The following is a 14,849-nucleotide window of genomic DNA, read 5'->3' on the forward strand; positions in this document are numbered from 1 at the left end:
TGCTACAATGGAAAGATTCTCATCATCACACTCCAAGAGGATCTAGCTTCCTCCATAGCTGCAGCCTTGGATTCAAACAGAAATCCAACATGCTCTCAAACATGGCTCTAACCCTCTCTCCAACTTGCTGCATTTCACAGACTGCAGCATCACTGCAAAAACCCAATCCTAAAGTCACTTCTAAAACTATCTCAAAACTCTCCTTTGTCTTCCAAACTAAATCTGGGTTGAGTAACGGACCTCTCCCATTTTCTGACTGGCAAAAAGTGCCCTCTGTCTGGCTTTCCTAATGGCCCATTACCTTCCCTTTGTCTTTGGTTAATGGCTAATCTCCCAGGAGATTTCCTGAAAATAGGAAGCTAGTTTGGCCAGTATTTTAACTTTGCTAAATTTTGTGACTGGCAACCAAATTTAACACCCCAAACACTGATTAAATTCTAACACTTATCTGACCCAAGAATTTAGGGGAATCTTGTACCCACAACTCATAACACTATTATTACAAAGACAGTAGCAAATAATGACTGTTAGTGCACACTAGAGGCAAAAACATTCCTCTTCTCCCACGCCTTTTGTTAATAAAACAATCTATGGCCTTTTAAACTTTGGGGGTTGGTTTTTTATTGTTGCTACTGTTATGTATTTTTGTGGTTTTAATATTTAAAACTGCCCAGTGATCCTCAGATGAAGGGTGGTATAGACATTTAATAAATAAAAATAAAAGTAGCTCGCTGGTAGGCTTGAATTTATGCAGTTCTTGTGTCAATTTTTAATTTTTTTTTAGATTAAACTCTGTCACAAGAAGTAAATTCTCAGCTTCAGAGAGTCCCAATACATCCCTTACCTGAAAGGGTGGGGTTGGAAAATAGGTTTTACAAGGTAAACTGTGATACTATCAAAATGAAATCAACAAGATTCATTCTGGCTTTTACTGTACACCAAAAAGCATCTTTAGCAAGTGACTTGTGAAAGAAGTCGTTTCCATGATGCAATCTTTCTATCGTGGAGGAAGGCCACAATCATTTTTTTGTGTTTAATGGAGGGAGTGTTTAATGACGAGAGAAGAACATGGTTGCTAGATTCTTATGACCGATATCCTGACAATGTTTCTGATGAACGTGGCACATTGGCATGTTGAATTTTCTACAGATGGGCGATGGGCCGTTCCCCTGACACAAGGCCACACTGACTAAGCTTTATTCCTATCCCATTAATTAGTCAAGTCTTATTTACCTTGTATTTTCAGTTTTTTTTCCTGAAAGGGGAGAAACCAAGCACGAAACTCCAAACCACATTAATTTTACTTATAATTGCCCTGAACAATACAAATGTTACCTAACCCTTTTAAATATTTGCCTAGTAAAGCATTTCCTAATCACAGAACTATTTTATTTTCTAAAATTATTTGGAATGATGTTAGTAGAGTGATATAGTTTAGTGCATTCCATTCTTGGCCCCAGTTACAAAGTTACATGTAAGGATGCCAACCGCTTGAGTTATTTAATACTTGAGTACAGAAGACATTTGTTGATCAAATACTGAAAACTTAAACTATGCAACAGCTGAAAGTTAAGGAAATATTATACAATGGGAAGAATCAAGGTAATCAGGCATTCTTTTCTCATGCTGCAAACAATACTTTGCAAAATAAGACTACCAGATTATTTACCAAGACTTCCTGAATGCAGCATTTCAGTGCCCAGATTATTATTATCTTTACATCCAGCTAATATGCCATGCTTACAAAGAAGAACATAGCAATTGGACCTTACTTATATTCACATCCTAACCACAATTCAGCACACAGTTAAGATGATCTAATGAAATTAGTGGGCTTAAGGCTATGATCCTTTGCAGAGTTGCTAACAATCCCTTTGCACCCTGGAAATCTACCTAATTTGATGTTTGACTGAAGTGTCCCAGGGTGTAAATTCAGGGTTCTAAAAAAAATACATGACCAAAAACATATATATAATTATATATGTTTTATTATATAAAATGCCTAACATTTCAACAAGTGAGTCACGTCGAGGAAAGGCTTGTATATTAAAGGGTAGCAGGGGCACCCCACTTGACCTACTACCTCACCCCAATGTTGCCTGATAAGCTAGCCTTACCAGGTAGCATCCCAACAGAGCTAAATGCCCAGTGGGCTCTGCCCTCTGCTTTTCCCCCTTCTTCCCATCTCTCCCCCCCACCCAGTCTCCAAATGATTGCTTCATGTACCCTGGCAACAACATGCACTCTTCTTGTGCACCCTGAGAGCCTGTTCCTTCACAGTCCAGAGGATCTGAATGAGGAAGGGCTGTTGTGTCTGAGCTTTTCAACTTCCCTGCTCCCTACTGAAAGTCCCATTTTGAGGGCAGCTGAAGCCAGATCATAACAGTGTGAGGCAAAGGGATTCCTGCTTCCCACACCATGGCAACAAACATACAAACACATGTGGCAATGTCGAAGTCCTAATTGCATAGCATCTGGGGTGGAGGAGATCCTGAAAGGGAAAGGCACAGACTGTGTGGGACTGCAAACCAGCCATCATCATTGGTTATTTTCTGTACTGCTTTTTGGTCACAGGCCCCAAAGTGATGAAATGATTACTACAAAGAAAATATAGCAAAACTACAGTAAATGCAAATACCAAAGTACAATGCAATAAATAAAAAATAAAATAAAATAGCAACAACCCAGACATACTAGCAGGGGTCTTGTGACTTACAGTGGTTTGACAGACCCCAGGGTAGCAGGAACACTTTCACCTGCTCCATAACTATTACCTGGGAGTAAACATCATTTAATTCAACAGGACTTACTTCTGAGTAGACATGGTTAGGCTTGCGCTGCGAAGAACTCAACGCAAGGCCTAGTGATATCTAGGACCACCAGATCTAGTAATATCTCTCATTTTGCAAATGTTGCTCTTGGCCCCGTGGTAAATATTGGGGGGGGGGGCTTGGAACCCTAAAACACCCAACTATAATAAAAGGGTGAGGAAATAAGGAGTGGATGCAGCCTGCCTAACAAAGGATCTGAAGGAGTAACCGCGGATTTGGGTTGAAGCCGCAGCCCTCCAGCGAGACCCCCCTCCCATAAGTACTCTTGAGGGGAAAGGACCCTCTTTCCGAATAGACCCCTTGAAAGCAGCTATAGGGCGATGGTGGCGGTTGTTTTCTGAACGAGAAGCGTCTGGAACAGGAGCAGCCTTCGTTGGGGGGCGGGATGCTCGAGGGCGACCCAGCCAGAGGCAAAACGCCCCGCCGGCCGACCCCCGATCATCCACAGCAGAAAGAGGAGGCGGCGGCTCAACTACCGGCGGCAGCGGCTGCCGTAATCCGACGGGACCCGGAAGGAAGGACCCGGCGAGGGGCGGAGCGGAGCAGAGGAGAAGAGCCGAGCGGAGCGGCCTCGGGCTCCTGTGTTGGTGCCGGGCGGAGCTGAAGACGGACTGGCCCGGATCCCAGGCTCTCGGTAGCGGGTGAGTGGCGCTTGGCGGCGGGGCTGCCGGCCGGGAGGGAAGGTGGTTGGCCAGGGACTGGCTCCCCTTTCTCTCGCCGCCTCTGGCCTGTCCTCCCCACAGAGCCCCGCGACGACTCTCCGGCCCCATAGCCCCTCTCTGCCGGGTCTGTCCTGCTAGCCATATACTCCCACCTTACCTCTGCTGCCCCCCACCCCATGCCCAGTCCTCCCTTGCCCGACCCCTTGGCTCTGCTTGTGCCCTTAGTGCTGCCTCTGATATTTGTTTGCCCCTTCCCGCAAAAGATCCCTTCTTTCGCCCCACTGATTGTTTCCCCTTCCCACTAAAAAATAACAATAATAATCTCGTGCTGTTTCTTCCCCTCTCCTTTTGTCACTTGCCCCCAATACCCCCGCACCCTCCCTGTCTCTAGATTGCCTGCCCCCCTCTTTATTTCTTTATGTTCTTCCCTGTTTTGTTTATGATGGTGGTTTTTATTTATTTGAAAATAGATGTTGGTGGCTCCGTAGTTCATCAGTGCTGTCATGCATTTTGCCTAACTAAAGGACACTTGCAATTTAGAAAGGAAACCAAGTATGGTGCCTTGCCCAGTTGTCATATGATGAGTCAGTGCAGGGATCACGAAGGGTGAAACTGGGTTGGTGATTTGACTAGTAGTAACCTTTGCCGCTGTCACATATCAAGTTGCCACTAATGAATCACTGCTATAGCACACATAACGAGCTAAAAAATGTGTGGCGGTTTCTGTTTCTTTCACCCTTGACAACAGTTCTGTGAGGTAGGCCCTTGTCATTTCCATATACGGATGCGGAACTCAGAGTGATTTGCCCAGGTAACTTCCCACATAAACATAAGTCGAGTCAAGCCAAGCGCACCACCTTTGGACCAAGCTGGCAAGCTGTGCCCATGGCCACACATGTTCTCACTGAAGACATGATGTTCTCAGATAAGATGTCAGTTGGCAAATTCTTCCAATTGATAATTATGAAACAAAAGGCTTAATACTGATACATTCTCAGTGGTGGGAAGCTCAGAAGACACACCACTGGCTGTATGGGAAGAACTTGGCTTAATTGAAAATTAGAAACTGCTGCCTTGGTGCTGGTGGGCTATTATAGTGTAGTATATATAGCAGCTTGGGAGAAGGAGAAAGCACACACCATAATTTTTATAATAACCTTTTTTGTCCCATCAGCTGTTTTGTACAGAATTAAATGCATACATGAAGTGATAAATAGCCCATAAACTTATAGTTCGTTTAATGTTTTGTCCGCTCTTCACTGCTGTTTCTGGGGCATCTGAAGTCACTTAGAGTAGGGGTGATGAACCTTAGGCTTTCCAGATACTACTGTATTAGACTCCAGCTCCCATCAGCCCCAGCCAGTATGATCAATGGTCAGGAATGATGGGAGTAGTAATCTAGCACCATCTGGAGTATCACTGGTTCCTGCAGCTCTACCCTGGAAGCAAATCAAAAGTATTGTTGGATAGCAGTCCTAACACTACTTGCACCAGGAAGGAAATCCCATTGAACTTTGTTTGCTTCTAGCAAATACAATTATAATTTAGCTATTAAGAAGTGCTTCCGTTTGCTTGTTTTCCTACAACTGGTATTAAAACATATTTCATTACTCAACCAGCTCATTAAAATGTTTTCATGCTTCTTATGTGGAAGTCAGGCTAGGAGGCTTTTCCTGGGGACTGTGTTCCTTTGTTAAAAATAATAGGTATGGATATTAAGGTTGCTTAATACAAATTAGTTCCCCCTGAACATGCTTTAACTATGTAGTGTTTGTAATCAGGATTTTCTAGACTTACCCTCCTACTTTTAAATTTGTTTATCAATGAAGTAGGAATGCAGATACCACATTAGTGGACCTGATGTTTGGTGGTAGGAATTTTAGGTGAATTAATTTAGAACAAATGAGTGAAAATTTATGCATGTGTCAGAAGTTCAAAAAATGAATTGTACCAGAAGGCAAACTGAAAAATATTATTCACTGATATAAAGCTTCATATATTTCTAATATTTAATGTGGAAAAGAAAGCAGGCATTATGTTACATTGGTAGAAAGTTACGAAGTCTTCAGAGATTAACAACAGCAAAATAGTATACAAGAAAGAGGTCTGTATTTAAAGAAAACATCAATTACTTGTAGAATGTAATGCATACCAAATCAATATGCTAGTATTTAAATGGACTCTGGAGTACACTAAACATTAACCACACGTCTATTTAAAATTGTAAGTTCTGCTGTGGGAATTTGTAAGAAGTTGTTTCTTACTAAGAAGTAATTTTGCAATCTTAGTCATATGTAGGTCACTGTAGGTCAGGCATAGAAGTTTCACTTTGATTTCCTAACATTTAAGAATCTGATATGTCAGTGTAGATTATTTTGCATTACTAACTCTACCTTTTTTGGGTGGAAGGAGCATTAGGTGAAATGGAATGAATCAATAAAAAATGAAATTCATTCAAGGTAAACTTAAACAGTATTAAATTACTTTTAGTTGATCACCATTACCACCTCATTATTTAATGAATACAGAAGTGCCACCATCTCTCTGATAGTGAATCTAATTGGCATTAAAATCATTGTATTTAATCTGTTATACATATATACCACTACAAAGTGCTATGAAGCAGGCTAGCTTTTTAAGAATGTGTAAAAAATAAGTGTTTGCATGGCATGACCTATATACTTTCTTAGCTTTAGCATTGTAGTAGTGCAACTTCAAGAAAGGTTGCTGCTTACATGTTGAAAGGTAGGAATGCAGTTGTGTTAAAAGGTTGAGACAGAGATGATAGAGACGCAAGGCAGCCAAACAATTGCAACACTACTCCCAAGGTGTCCTTATACTTCTGATTACTCAAAACTAAGCAGTGAATGGCAGGGGTTGGATTACTAAATAATTGCCTTGAGCCTTCTGGTATGTTTCTTCCAAATCATCCAGCACTGGCCATTGTCTGAAAGTGACAAAACACGTTGAGTGCCATACATAGAAAACTAACACACACACACACACACACACACACACACACACACACACACCCCTCTACTAGCCCAGCCATATGTTCTTACAACAGGTCACATACAGTGCATTATAGTTATAAAATGTTACTTGAAATGTATATTATATGCAACAGTTATTGTGACTCATATTACGCCACAATGTGCAACTTACATACCGTAAATATGTTGTCATATGTGTCATTTAAATCCCTTCTTAGGACTGTCATAATTCCTTCCCTGAGAATTTAATAATTATTGGGCCTAAAATTTGTACCATGTAGGGCATCTTATGGAGGTTTTGTAAGAAGCTTACAATCTGAAAGACAGGTCGGATGAGGAGTGGATATATGTTACTGCTTTCAAGAGAGAGACAATATATTTAATAGTTGGAAAACCTTTTAGGTTAATTATTAGTAAGTTCAAACTAGGTATGGTTTGGAAAAGTGTAGAATTGATGTTGCTACTAGAATCCCACCCCATTTCTTGAAGCATATAGGGGCTTCTATCTTCTCCTCAGATATATCCCCCTCACAAAAAAAAAATGCTGAAGATATCTTGCCTTGCCTTAGGGAGCCGTACAACCCTGTAAAGTTTGAAAACAGGCTTGAACACAAAGTGTATATGAAGTTTTCAGGTAATTTAAAACAAGCTACAAGCACAGGAAATACTTCCCCTATGGAAAATGTGGTTATCCTGAAAGGATGCAGAAGCAGAAATAGCCACTGAAGTATTGGTGTCAGCTGGCAACTTCGTTGTTAAGTTTGAGGCAGAGAAATTTAAATGAAAATTTGTTGGCCAAATGACGCCAGATTATATTCATCGATATGAAATCATCATCTTAAAAAGGGGATTTCTGTGACCTTTGTTTTCCCTGCAAATGATGATAAATGTTGGGTTGAAAAGAAACAAATAATGACATTACAATTTTCCACATGGACTTGATGCTGACCTACAACTTGTCAATGCATAGTTAAATGTCATATACATAGGCTCTTGCTTTGGAGGCATTTATTTGTAAGTGTCTGTCATTGAATTGTAGCAAGTTATAGTGGTCACAGATCATTTGACAGAAAACCATTTTTCCACAGTTCCCAAGAAACATCAGCATATGATTGACTCTTGTCCGTGAAACATTAGCTTTTTACATATATTGCTGCAGATGGATTTCTTTTTTTGATTGGTTTTTTTTAAATACAATAACATTATTAAAGTTATAGGTAAATTCTTAAGGTTGCAAGATTGTCATGTTGGTCACATCTTTTTAAAAAAAAACAAGAAAAAGGAAGTATTTAAATTAAAAATACTTACTGATTTTGTTTTGGAGGGAAGATCAATAAAGTTACCACACAAATAGTTTAATGTTAATTGGAGTTCAAATAAAAGTAGCTAAAACACAAATGTTATGTACGTAAGCTTCCAGATGTTATATTGGTCACTACGGAATTGCCCTTCAATAATAGAGTGGCAGTTTTCAAACTGTGTTCACAAAACTTTGGAATTCCATAAAAGCTTGGTAGCTCCATAGTGATAGGATTATTAGTGGTGGGTGAGCTGCCTGATAGACAGTTTGTCTGTCATCATTAGTATTGCCTTGCAATGTGCAGCTGTGAAGGGGCTGAGGTGTGTGTTCTAGGAAGGCCTGTCAGCACATATGGGGCAATGACTAGGTCGAAACAGTAACACACAAGGATTCAATGGAAGATGAGCAGAGATTCTGTGAACAGCAATATGAAATGGTATCACTGAAGGTCTGAGAAATTTGAACCCCATTGGTATAGATCACTATGACTATGTTCATTCATAGGGGACACATACACACATGGTGCAGATGGACTAGTTAGAGCTCACTGTTTGTTTATAGCTCCATCAATGCACAAAAGTAATTTGCAAGGTATGAGTGGCATGGGCCCTGTCCTATGGAGCTTACAATCGAAAAGTTGATACAGAGGACAGGGAGGGAAACAGAAGTGGTGTACATGATATAATTTCATTAACTTGGGCGTAGTCAATTTCTTAACTATAGTTAAGAGACTGGGTGTGAGCCATTGCAGGCTGGGTGTCATATACCTCCCCCTGTCCCCAATTCTTCTGTTCTGGTGCGTGAATTGTCACTGCTCATACCCTGTCAGTCTGAAGCCTACCAAAATCTCCATTAGCACTAATTGCAGTTAAGGTTTACCAGGATTCCATTTTACTTGAGATTTGAAACTTAACTGGTTATTGAGACATCAAAGATTGGTAAGCAGTATTCAGTTACAGAAGTTACATAAAGATGCTTAGCATAGCTTGTAGAATTAGAAGCCTGCAGGTTCAGGTCAGCTTCTGTTTTTCAAATAAAAGGTGCTACCTCACCCTTTGGTAGATCTCAAATAATGCATGACCATCTAATAGGTTTCACTACATTGTACTGTAACCAGATAGCCATAGAAAAAAGGCTTACATAAATCACAGTTTTGATTTATATGGAAATATTTCATCTGGAAACTTTCTTGTTCTCCAAGGTAATTGGATACTACTTAGCTTCCAGAGACCATAATATATTTCTGCTTTACTCAATCATCAATAGAAAATTAGTTGAAAATACAGGCAGTTCTTAGAATACAAAGTTCAATAAAACTGCTGTGAGTCTTGCAGAGTCACACAGTAGACTTTAAACTTTCATTTGCCAAGCTGTTTCTAGAAGATTGAATTTCTACAATTCTAGGTGCACAAAGTACAATGGCTAAAGTGCAATCAGATTATATGTTAACTCTTTCCGTAATTTTTCTTAGAGGAGTTTTTACTTGATATTTCGAAACAAAGCTGTTGCTGTTATCTAGTGAATTATCTTCTAGTTATTTATCATAATTTTGAGGGGGGAATTTCCAAAATAGTAAGTTATCATTTTCTACGTTAATAAAATAATTACCTTAGAATTGTCATCCTGTATGCTGGCTAGGGGGAAGCTATGATGCTTAGCCTTGGAGAAAGCCACTGTTTCAAATATCCCTTTATTCTAGAATGGGAAAGGGGGAATCTGCTGCCCTCCAGATGTTTCTTGCATCATCTTTGACCATTTGCTGTGGGGACTGGGGCTGCCTGAATCTGTGTGCCCTCTTCTCGAGGACTAATAGAAAGACATTTAGAATGCATTTTAAAATGTATGCAAGATCCTGTAGGGTTAAAGCTGTTTAGATCTAAAAAATGACTCTGCATTCTGAATGTGGTAGCTAGGGAGCGAGGCAAAACCTTGGGTGCATATATGGTAGGGTGAAAGGAAAGTGTGCGCATGTTTCCATGTGCTTGTGCAGACAGTGTAGAACAACTGTGAACTTCTAGGACCGCAGTGTAGGAAGAAGGCATTGGATAGAGTTATGTGGGCTATGCTTATGCAATGTTACTTTCTTGCATCTGCCCTCTCTCTGCCACCCCACGCTGAGTGTGGGCAGCAGCAACAACAAACATTATACTCTTTGTGAAAGCACACCTATTCCTAGATCATTTCCTATAACATTTACTTGCCTCTTGCTGTGTTCTTAGTAGTCATAGCCATAGGTATTCAGGCAGGAGTGTGCAAATCACATCAGTATCCTTGGCCTGCAGTGAGAGGTTTGAAATCAACCTTTCAAAAAAGCACTGCTGTATCTTGATTTATATCTGGCAAAGCCATAGCATTCTGAAATAAAGAACACCAGCTGTGTTTTGTGGGGTTTTGATACTCGATCTGACCTGTGCAAGCTTCATTGAAAAGAAGAGTTTTAACCACAAGAACCTGGGTCAGGCTGATCCATTTCTTTGGATATCTCAAACATCACTGTGGAGGCCACATTGCACCAAACACATAGTAATGAACATTAGAATAGGACATTAGCAAATACAGTATTGAAATGTGCAATAGGTAATCAGCAGCGAAATGGGGGAAGAAATGATGCCCTCCCTTACCCTTTGTTTACTTCATGTGATGAGGTGTGGAAGATTCCTGACCCATTCCACAACTTGTGCTAGAGGCCAGTGTTACAGTGCATGGAATATCCAGGGTGGGCCCAGTATCCAGACCTGGTTCGAATTCTTGCTTAACCTAACCTAGAGTGACTTGGACGAACAAATGGTGAAGCTGTGGTGGGACTTTCCTTCTGTGCCACAATCTCTGACACTCCTCATGCAGGAGATGCCATATGGGAACTTAGCGTTTCTCCTCAAACAACTGCATATGTCTTTTATTTTGGTTAGGCTTGAATATGCCTAAACATGAAAGACCCAAACAGGATTTTTATATAAAGATATCTGGTGACAAAATCCTTAATTGTACATGCCAATAGTACTGCACTATTGCATTTTTATGGTTCTTTCTCCTCCTCTTTCCCATGGTAGATATATTCAATTTCACTCTTGTAGATTGTTGTTGTTGTTGTTGTTGTTGTTGTTGTTGTGTTACTACTGCATCATTTCCATCCTGTCTGTCCTTCTGCAAGGAGCATAGGGCAGCAATTATAAAAGAACAAACTACCTTTGAGTATCAAGCTTCTCAGTAAGAGATGTAATTTCCCATTTAGCAATAGAAATGTCCACTTTGGATGCTGGGTATCTTCTCTACTGTGCTCCCCCTCCATAGTTTGTTTCAATCCAATATATCAATTTCCTCTCTTACATAGTGTGTTGCATTTAAGTGTAACTTTAAATAAAATCTCCAGAGGCCTCTGTTTTGATTTACAAGATTGCTTAACCCAAAAGGATCCTTCCAGCTCAACTTCCTAAAGCCTAGTCATGTTATTTTCACCTCTGAAATATGAGCAGTTATTTTGCATCACACCCTGTGGACTGATTTGTATGTTACTTGAGTAGATAGTTTTTCTAAACCTCTTGGAAGCTTTTCCTGTTCGGTATTTTGTTCAAGTAATAAATAAATCAGATGACGTGTATGTACTGCTGTGTTTGCTTGTTCTTGACCTTTGCTTTTCAGTCATGTAAGTGTCAGTTTTAGACGTGCCGTTGTGTAATGTGGAGTTCATGTGATGAGCGTGTTCTGTCCTTAATGTTTTCTTTGTAATGCATCTTGTATCTAATCAGTTGTTGTATAGTTTAGCCTAGCCTTTTACAGCACAGTCCCATGCAGTCTTACTTGGGAGTAAATCATATCAAAGTCAGTGGTACTTAGTTCTGAGTAAACATAGGATCAGGTTGTCAGTTTTTTCTAATAAGGGGAAGCACAGCACAGGTCCTAATATTAGTTTTTTCTTGTTACACTTCATGTGATAGATCTTTGCTTTTTATGTTAACAACAGAAGGTTCTGGGGTTTTTTGATAATTAATAATAGTCTTCAGGAATCTAGGAAAAACATAGCTCCTCACTCCTAATAACAGTGGCTATAGAGCTGTTTTAGGTCTTGATCCACTGTTGAATTTTGCCCTGGCTACTTTGTATCATAATCGGTAAGATGTTATCCCAGACTTGTAAAGAGAAACTACCAGATCACCTATGGTGATTATTATTTTATTCCTGGTGAGCAGGGAGAGGAAGTGTTGTAAAACATTTTTTTCTTATTCAGCCTTTCTATGTTTCCAGATAGCTAATATTAATGAGGTAAGTGGGATAATAATAAATTTGTGGCCAATGGCTATTGTGGATGTATTGCAAATCTGTGAATATTTTCATGGGAGAGGCCAGTATATAGGCATTGCTGGGATTGAAAGGACGTGAGTGCCACCTTTGCAGTTTGTTTGTGGTAATTTAAAGTATTTCAGAAGTTCAGAGTGCATTTGAGAGATGTAATGAGTTCTAGGGACTTCAATAAAATAAAGCAGCAAGTTGGAAGCAGTTGTTTTTTCTCCTCTTTCACATGTTTTTCATGCACAATACTGAGCACTGCAGTTCTCAAAAGAGAAAATAAGGATCTAGTCCTTGCGATCTGGATATAGTTTCTGGCTGCTTCAAAAAAAACTATTGACCATCTATCTCCATGTTGCAACACCAGGTGATAGAAAGGTTTAAAGTTTCTCTTATGTGGCTTTCTCGCAGTTTCTATTGTCTTGTCACAAAAATGGACATTGGAGCCTTCTCTGAATCACTGAAGTTTTGATTACACTTGACTACAGCCAAGGGACTCTGAACTCATATCACCTGACCCAATCCACACAGATGTTATGGGTGAACATTTATAAAAAGTTGTAACCACAAATTCCTGGGCCATCAGGGAAACTGAACCCAATCAGTAATTATCCTGGTGGTGTTGCAATCTGTTTCTGAGCAGGCTATAAATGCACACACTCAAGGAACTGAAGACATGTTTAATTTTGATTGGAAGTAGGACAGTGCAGTGATAAGGAAATAAGAGTGCCAGGGTCACTTGGATCCACATGTTTCCTTAGACACGGCAGTGGTGATAGTGAACTGCTCCCCCAGCAGCTGTTTTAATTGTGGTGCTTCTAGTCGCATTCAGGGTGAAAGGATCTTTCAGGCCTGGCTGTACTCATACCAATTCATTTCTTAATGGCTGATGCAGATGCTTTGTGCAGTGTGTCTGGACCAGGGTTTGCTGCTGGTTCAGGAGTTCCAGGAACAAAGGGACACTTGCTGTACTTTTATGTTTCCTCCCAGTTTTACATTGAAACCCTATAGATATAAGCCCAGCCTGGTACTCTCCACATGTGTTGGACAACTATTCCCAGAATGGCCAGTGGTCTGGCATGATGGGAGTAGAAGCCCAAAACATGAATGGCAGCAGGGAAGGGATGGATGGTATAACCCTAATACAAGTACAGTGGTACCTTGCAAGACGAATGCCTCGTAAGACAAAAAACTCGCAAGACGAAAGAGTTTTTCGTTTTTTGAGTTGCTTCGCAAGACGAATTTCCCTATGGGCTTGCTTCTCAAGACGAAAACATCTTGCAAGTTTGTTTCCTTTTTGATTTTCAATGCATTCCTATGGGAATCCGTGCTTCGCAAGACGAAAAATTCGCAAGACGAAAAAACTCGCAGAACGAATTAATTTCTTCTTGCGAGGTACCACTGTACACCAATCTCATGCAATCTAAACAATTAAGAGTTAAGACTGGAGGGAAGTGTTCACTGGCCAATAGATAAGAATCTATAAGTCCTGTAGGCTTCCTAGTTTGTAACTAATAAAACCGGCTCCTCCAAATGAGAGATATTATCTTGGTTTGCTCGAAGGATGTGCCCTTTGCTGAAGGCTGTTTAAGACTTAATTCCATACCATGATGTGCTCAGAATGTTGATTAGTTACTGTAACACACTTTTTGGGTGAATATTTTTGGCATGGAAAATGGGCTTTCAGGGTCTGTTAGGTGGTGAACCTATTTGCTGCCCCACTGATTCAAAACCATTTTGTGTGTTCTCTTTTTGAGGTCCCAGCCAGTCATGTGGCCACTATGATGTCACTGCAGCATGTAGATTTAATTAGTTGGTGATGTTACAGAAGGCAAACAAAGTCCTTAGCTTTGTCTTAACATGGAATGGAGACGAAAAAGGAATACATCAGTTGTTTAACCCTCCTGCAAATACTTTTGTGTCCTTTGGAGCCCCAGCAAAAATGGCCGAAAAGAGCGCTCTTTTTCAGAGTGTGTGAAAATTTTAATGATTTTCACAATGCCCTCCCCCCTGCGGTTATACTCAGCACTATTGGTTACTTTTCTGAGAACTTTCAGACAACACATCAAGCTGCAATAGTAGAGTTTAATTTGAATAATATTGTGATGTCTTCTCTTGTGTTGGCTGGCTGGAGAAGGTCACATTCCTTGTATTTTGAAATGGAGATGTCCCACCCAAAATTATATGAAATCGATTATGCTATGCTGGGAGAACTACTTAATTGTTTTTGCTAGCATTGCCAGTTACTCTAAACAAATTTCCTCTGGGTCTTTTACCTAGTTAAATAAACATGAATGGCCATGAATTTAAATTATGATTCACAAAAAGTACTTCCAAATTTTCATATGGAAGGGAGGAGTGTTAAACTCTATTTCACCACTTTTATCAAAGTAAATTCTTATTTCGTAAAACATCAAAGAAGGGGTCAACAATCCTTTGGCAGAGATGATAACTCTTTATCTCCTCTGGATGTGATATTCCTTACCATTCACTGAAGTCTGGAACCAAACTAGATTTATGCTGTGCCACAATAACAGTTTGGGATGTGGAACCAATGCTAGTCTTAGAATGAGATTAAAAAGTATAATTGGTTGTGTACATTTTAAGCAATGTTACCAATTGTGTAAGAAGATACATGCTTTTATTTGGAAAAAGATGAAACTGGCATTTCTGGGCTTTGGGTTCTACTCAATTCCCTGTTTCTGCCTTCTGGATTCTGTGATTTCTGAATCCAATCCTGTTCTCTCTCCATTGTTAATAATACAAGGGGGAAAGTGAC

The 14,849-nt window shown here is 40.0% G+C and overlaps 2 protein-coding genes across 3 annotated transcripts in view; one reads left to right on the plus strand and one right to left on the minus strand.

The window, feature by feature from the left end:
• Positions 1-3,334, minus strand: part of SEC24A (SEC24 homolog A, COPII coat complex component) — a 38,423-nt gene extending 35,089 nt beyond the window's left edge. Inside the window, exon 1 of the mRNA XM_083600003.1 lies at positions 1-3,334. The gene's annotated coding sequence lies outside the window, so the exon portion shown is untranslated.
• The window catches only part of SAR1B (secretion associated Ras related GTPase 1B), a 24,910-nt gene continuing 13,392 nt past the window's right edge, over positions 3,332-14,849 (plus strand). For both annotated transcript variants that reach the window (XR_014544789.1, XM_083600057.1), the window contains exon 1: positions 3,332-3,472. The gene's annotated coding sequence lies outside the window, so the exon portion shown is untranslated. The remainder of the gene's footprint in view (positions 3,473-14,849) is intronic.

The sequence above is a fragment of the Podarcis filfolensis genome (assembly GCF_964270895.1).
Source record: "Podarcis filfolensis genome assembly, chromosome: 2".
Classification (NCBI taxonomy): Eukaryota; Metazoa; Chordata; class Lepidosauria; order Squamata; family Lacertidae; genus Podarcis; species Podarcis filfolensis.